This window comes from Limulus polyphemus, unplaced genomic scaffold (assembly GCF_000517525.1).
Source record: "Limulus polyphemus unplaced genomic scaffold, Limulus_polyphemus-2.1.2 Scaffold26, whole genome shotgun sequence".
Classification (NCBI taxonomy): Eukaryota; Metazoa; Arthropoda; class Merostomata; order Xiphosura; family Limulidae; genus Limulus; species Limulus polyphemus.
In genome coordinates this window covers 127,891-134,648 of record NW_013665636.1, presented here as the reverse complement: position 1 = coordinate 134,648, position 6,758 = coordinate 127,891, and positions in this window count along the sequence as shown.

Below are 6,758 nucleotides of genomic sequence, written 5' to 3'. Positions count from 1 at the left end.
GTGTACAGCTGTTTTTCCTATTGGCAATAGATATCAGTAAATGTACAACTGTTGTTGCTAGTGACAGTAGGTGTACAGCTGTTTTTCCTATTGGCAATAGATATCAGTAAATGTACAACTGTTGTTGCTAGTGACAGTAGGTGTACAGCTGTTTTTCCTATTGGCAATAGATATCAGTAGATATACAACTGTTTTTGCTAGTGACAGTAGGTGTACAGCTGTTTTTCTAATTGGCAATATATATCAGAAGATATAAAACTGTTTATTTAAGTGACAGTAGATATACAGCTGTTTTTCTTATTGGCAATAGATATCAGTAGATATACAACGGTTTTTCTCAGTGACAGTAGATGCACAGCTGTTCTCTCAGTGACACTAGATATCAAGTTGGTGTAGAATTGTTTGTCTGAATAACTAGCAGTGATCAACAGGAGTGCAGCTATATATTTCAGTGACAATCAGCATGCACGTGCACATTTCAACGACAGCAGCTTCTAATCTCTTTTGATGTGTTTGTAATACAAACACAGATATTTTTGTGACAGTGGATAATTAATTTTGTTACTCCAGTAGTATTAGGTATGCACTTGTTTATCTCAGAGACAGTAGGTATACACCTGCTTATCTCTTCAGTTAAGTGTTTAAAGTATAGAATATCTATCCCATCCATTCATTGGCCACTGCGAATTAACATAGTAATCTATTTCTTTTACCTCTATATCTCTTCTTACAGCTCTCAATATAAAAGGTTTTCTATGTCATCCAAAACATACAATAGATATTTATCTTCGTTCATCATCGCATCCATCTTACCAATATTGCGTGGCGGTGGTAGTTTGTAGGGTAATGGCCTATTCAAATGTTAGGCTCTATGTAAGAATAATCTCTCATTTGAAATTCTATGGCTGTAATTTAAGAATAACGTGTCGTTGTATATATATATATTTTCGTTATGATGAGTAGCCTTTAATGGAAGATTTTACAGAGAGTGATGGCACGTGATTTAAGTTGTGGTTCTCTTAACAACTGCCAGCGGAAGAGTTCTTGTTACCCTCTAATTTGTCCTAATTTGTTCTTGTAACAGTTCCACATGTGGGGGAGGCGGGAGGGATTCGCTGGTTGGGTGGGGTAGCAATACTTTTAACATTGACACTAATTTTGATGTTTCGACTACAATTCTGGACAGATACGTATTTCTGGCACCATGATTAGTGAAATAACTCATATACACGCAAACACGAAGACCCTTAATGCACGCGGTCGAAGTCGACTTTTAATGGCCTCCACCCCTACAAGTTTACGATTCAACAGTATAACATAAAACCTCGCGTATGAATGACCAAACCTATTGGAGCTAGAAAACACTAGTAATAAATCATACACGGCTTCTAAAGCTGGAAATTATAACCTGCGAATGGCTAGACTGAACGCAGACGGTGAAACCCACTAATAACACGGGCAACACGCTGAAAGCAGTTGTGTAATTACTTGGCCTTTCTGACATTAATGAATGCCTTATAATTAGGCCCTGCATAGACTGGTTGGGTGCGAGAACCTTGTTACATCAGGTCTCTTACTCCTAGTGAACTACTTTTCGTGTGGGACCTAACGTAAGGGGGCGGAGTTTCGATTCACGATATCTTCCCGTCCAACATTTGATTTTCCTAACCCTTTGATCCCGCAGGGTAACAGTCGATCACAAGGCGTCAACATTGAATACCTGTTACGTCCAGAGTAAGGCCGTACCAACTTGGCCTCAACAACTGCACGCGGATACACTCCTTCACATGGTAATAGAACGGGACGCCTGAGGGCGCTGCAGAGCATAAGTTAATTATAATATTCGGTATGAATTACCTTGAGTCAGGGCAAAAATTATAGCTTCTTACCTCTCTCATTATCTGAATAGACTTTGTAGTCTCCCTTTTGTTCTTTTTTTATGAACAAACGGTGCCGCCGCCGGCACGATGAAATTTTTGCAAGTATCTAACATAAGTAGTCAAACCTCCCATTGATTTATTTCCCAGCAAGCCGTTTATAAGATAAGCAAAACATTAATTAAATATAGTATTAATATACCATTTCCAATAAATATGTAATGTCCTTTTCGTTGTTGTTGTTGTTGTTGGAATGTGCACTGGTACGGAGAGCTAAATAAAATTGATTACTTTTCAATATCCATCCCAAGAAAGGTTTTATGCACAATAATTACTAAGTAGTAATGACGGCGGCATTCATTTTCAGTCCCAGAAAAGTCTTGAATATACTAGATATCAAGTAGTAATGATGACGGCATTCACTTGTGAATGCCGTCATCATTACTACTTGGTATCTAGTATATAGAAGACTCTTTTGGGACTGGAAATTAATGCTTTCATCATTGCTACTTGATATCTAATATAAACAAGACTTTTCTGGAAATGGAAGTGAATGCCGTCATCATTACTACTTGATATCTAGTATACACAAGACTTTTCTGGAAATGGAAGTGAATACCGTCATCATTACTACTTGATATCTAGTATACACAAGACTTTTCTGGAAATGGAAGTGAATGCCGCCATCATTACTACTTGATATCTAGTATACACAAGACTTTTCTGGAAATGGTTCCAGTCCCAGAAAATTCTTGCATATAATATATACCAAGCAGTTGTGGCAAAAATATTTCAATTAAAAATATGGGTAAGAAGGATTTAAACAAAGCGAATATTTGGTATGATGGGTTAAATAGAGGAAGGAATGTATATTATGTTTTAGTATGGGTCGTGTGAAGAACAAATTTACACGACATACACGTATGCTATGTTTTAGTATGGGTCGTGTGAAGAACAAATTTACACGACATACACGTATACTATGTTTTAGTGTGGGTCGTGTGAAGAACAAATTGACACGACATACACGTATACTATGTTTTAGTATGGGTCGTGTGAAGAACAAATTTACACGACATACACGTGTACTGTTTTAGTATGAGTATGAAGAACAAATTTATACGACATACAGTATTCGTTTCAACGAATAGAACCAAGGAAACAAACTGTGTAACAAGTGTATTTTGGGGGGGGGAGACGTGATGGGGAACTCACGGTTTTTGTAGGATAAAGCAAGGTGATAAGATAATCGCTTTCCGCAGGTCGCTGATGGACCTCAAGATAGCGACTTCGAAGTTAAATAATTTTATGCAGATTTCATATTACTAATAGCATTCTCGTGTGATAATACTGACCTTAGTATAATAAGTGATCAGTTTATAACTGAAGCAGTTACCAAAAATGTAAGTATTCCTAATACTCATGACTGATATACTACAGGGAATAAAACTTCTCATGTTCATGACTGAAATAACTACCATACGTGATAAGCCTTCTCATGTTCATGACTGAAATACTACATGAATAATGCTTGTAATGTTCATGACTGAAATACTACAGGAATAAAGCTTGTAATGTTCATGACTGAAATACTACAGGAATAAAGCTTGTAATGTTCATGACTGAAATAACTACCATATGTGATAAACCTTCTCATGTTCATGACTGAAATAACTACCATAGGGGATAAACCTTCTCATGTTCATGACTGAAATACTACAGGGAATAAAGTTCTAATGTTCATGACTGAAATAACTACCATAGTTGATAAACCTTCTCATGTTCATGACTGAGATACTACAGGGAATAAACCTTCTCATGTTTATGACTGAAATACTACAGGAATAAAGCTTCTAATGTTCATGACTGAAATAACTACCATAGGTAATAAACCTTATCATGTTCATGACTGAAATAACTACCATAGGTGATAAAGCTTCTCATGTTCATGACTGAAATAACTACCATACGTGATAAGATTTCTCATGTTCATGACTGTAATAACTACCATGGGTGATCTCTCATTCATGATTGAGATAAACTACCATAAATTATAAATCTTCTTACGTTCTTAGCTGAGAAAACTATCAAAGGTGATAAACCTTCTCATGTTCATGACTGAAATAACTACCATAGGTGATAAACCTTATCATGTTCATGACTGAAATAACTACCATAGGTGATAAACCTTATCATGTTCATGACTAAAATAACTACCAAATGTGAAATATCTTTTCACATTTGTAACTGAGATAACTACCATATGTAACACATTTTCTCACGATAATTATTTAGATAGCTATCGTAGGTGATGAATCTTCTCACGTTCATGATTGAGATAAACTACCATAAATTATAAAACTTCTCACGTCCATGACAGAGATAAGAACTATAAGTGCTAAAACTTCTCAACCCCACGACTAACAGGAATACCCAATGTAATATTAATATTCTCATGACAGATCCTTAAGATTAATAATAAATGGTACAAATACTCTGAGGTTCATGATTGAAATAAGTACCAAAAACAGATAAATCTCTCCACATTTAGACCGAGGCTCGAACCGTATAAATTAGTTTCCACTTTTATATTTGGTGAGGGCCAAACACTCGACTCTTTCAAATTGCTTACTTAAATATTGTATATCTTTCCACATTAAATAAATTCATTATTCATACTCCTAAAAGAGTAGAGACATAATAACAAAAGAAAATTCATTTTTGTGAAAAATAAGATGTCAATTTAACAGATAGAGAATGATAATTTAATACCCTTAGAAAAATACTGTCCCAGACATTAAAGGTAAGTAAGAATTCTGTATTGTTAGGTTATTAATTTTTATTTTTATTTTGTTTCTAGTTAAGTGCAAAGCTATACAATGGACTATCTGTGCTTTGCCCACCATGAGTATCGTTGTAAGTTCGCAGACATGCCGCTAAACCATATTTTTTTTTGGGGGGGGGGGTCATTATTTTAAGTACTATCAAATAAATATAAGCACCACCCCAACTATATTGTATTATGTTTATAACCCCAGATACCAATATATTACAATTTGGTAAAACAACGAACCTAAGTTAATTTTCAATGGGGCCTAGGTGATCTATTTATCGTAAAATTCGAACATTACTAATATTTTATATGTTCGTAGAAGCTGTATGGAATACATCTGGTTAAACAAGTAAATGAATAGACAACCAGAAAGAAAGGGATCCGTTGATACACACATTATCAAACCAGTTATTTAAACATTTGACGACTATACATTGTGATAACAACACATACAACGATAAAATTAAGAAATAATATATGTATCATAAAAATATTAATAATAAAAAGAACTGTTAATAATAATAAATTAACTAGAGTAAGTTATTTTGGAAGATGTAAACACGATTATAATAACAGAAATAAACACAAATCACAAACAAACGTAAAATTGGACATCTAAGTTTGTCTATTCAAAGCGGGGTTTACAAGGTTATCCGCCCTTCTCCGGGCTTCACTGTGAAGTAGTAAATCCTGAAGATGGGCGGATTAGACCGAAATGTCGCTTTGAATAATTAAATTTAGATGTTCAGTTTTACATTTTTTGTGAGTTTTTTATGAACTAACGTAAGCCACACCTGTTGTTAAAAGACATAGCAATAATTGTGTTTCCATGGTAACGCCCCTTATTTTAATTGTATGGATTTTCTTATGTGTAGCCTGTATCTAGACGGCTTGGTATATCAAAACAATTGTCTGAATTTGAACCGAGAACGATGGGGGTAATGTTTGTGTTTGGTTGAGAAAATAAGCATAAACGACATAAAAATGAAACTTATATAAAGTACAAAGTATGTTTTTTTTATATCTGCACAAATAAAAAAGTCACGGATACACACAATTGCATTCTGTGCATCAATCATATGTTTAAAATACGAACAGCCATCAGTTCCTCTGGTGTACGAACAGTCTTCAAAACTAGATCCCCCTGCTGTGTCACTGCTGATACACGATCTGCGTGTTATTCAACTCAATCTAGTTATATCGTCTAAGATCAAAGAGTCTCCCTCAAAGGAATATTGGCTTATAAATTTCAGGGAAATAACATTACTCAAGTACAAAGCACTCAAGTCGTTTTAAATGTATAAAATAGCAATATGTACCATTAAATAAAGGTCAAGAATGTCCTTAAATGTTTTCCTGTCTTATTTCCTAGTATATTTCAAGATTTATCAAGTCAGAATACCATCTCTTAATATTTCTTTTATAACTTTATGACTATCATAAAACTCACGTCGCCATATCATATTTCAAGACATTTCAACGAATCGAGAACTAGAAAATCAAGTTGAAAAAATCTGAAAATTCTGATGAAAATCTGAAGTTTCTAATTACACATATATATATATATATATATATACTTCTAATCTCGGGGAGAGCATGAAAGGTTAAATAATATAAAGGTGTGTTTTTGGACAATAACTTCTGTATATGTAATTGAATATAAATTATTGAAAATAACAAGACCTTTATTAGGATAACGTCATAACTTTTGTGTCTATAACTCTCATTCAAAAATATTCAATTTAGCTAATATTTCTAATTGAATATTCATTAATAACACAGGCCTGCGATGGTTTTATTGTCTTGATATTTTACATGTTCTACAATAATTCCTGTACGATGAATCCGAAAATGATAGCCATTTTATTCCATTACGTAGAGATTTTTCACAAAACGTCATAACGCAATACGTAAAAGAAAGACCACAACACGTAGTTTTGAAACTAAAAGACATAGATTACACATAAATATCAGGATGAATGAGAATACATATTCGTTTGACATCAATGTTCTTCCCTTTTCTTCAGTTTGTATTTTTGTTAACAAAC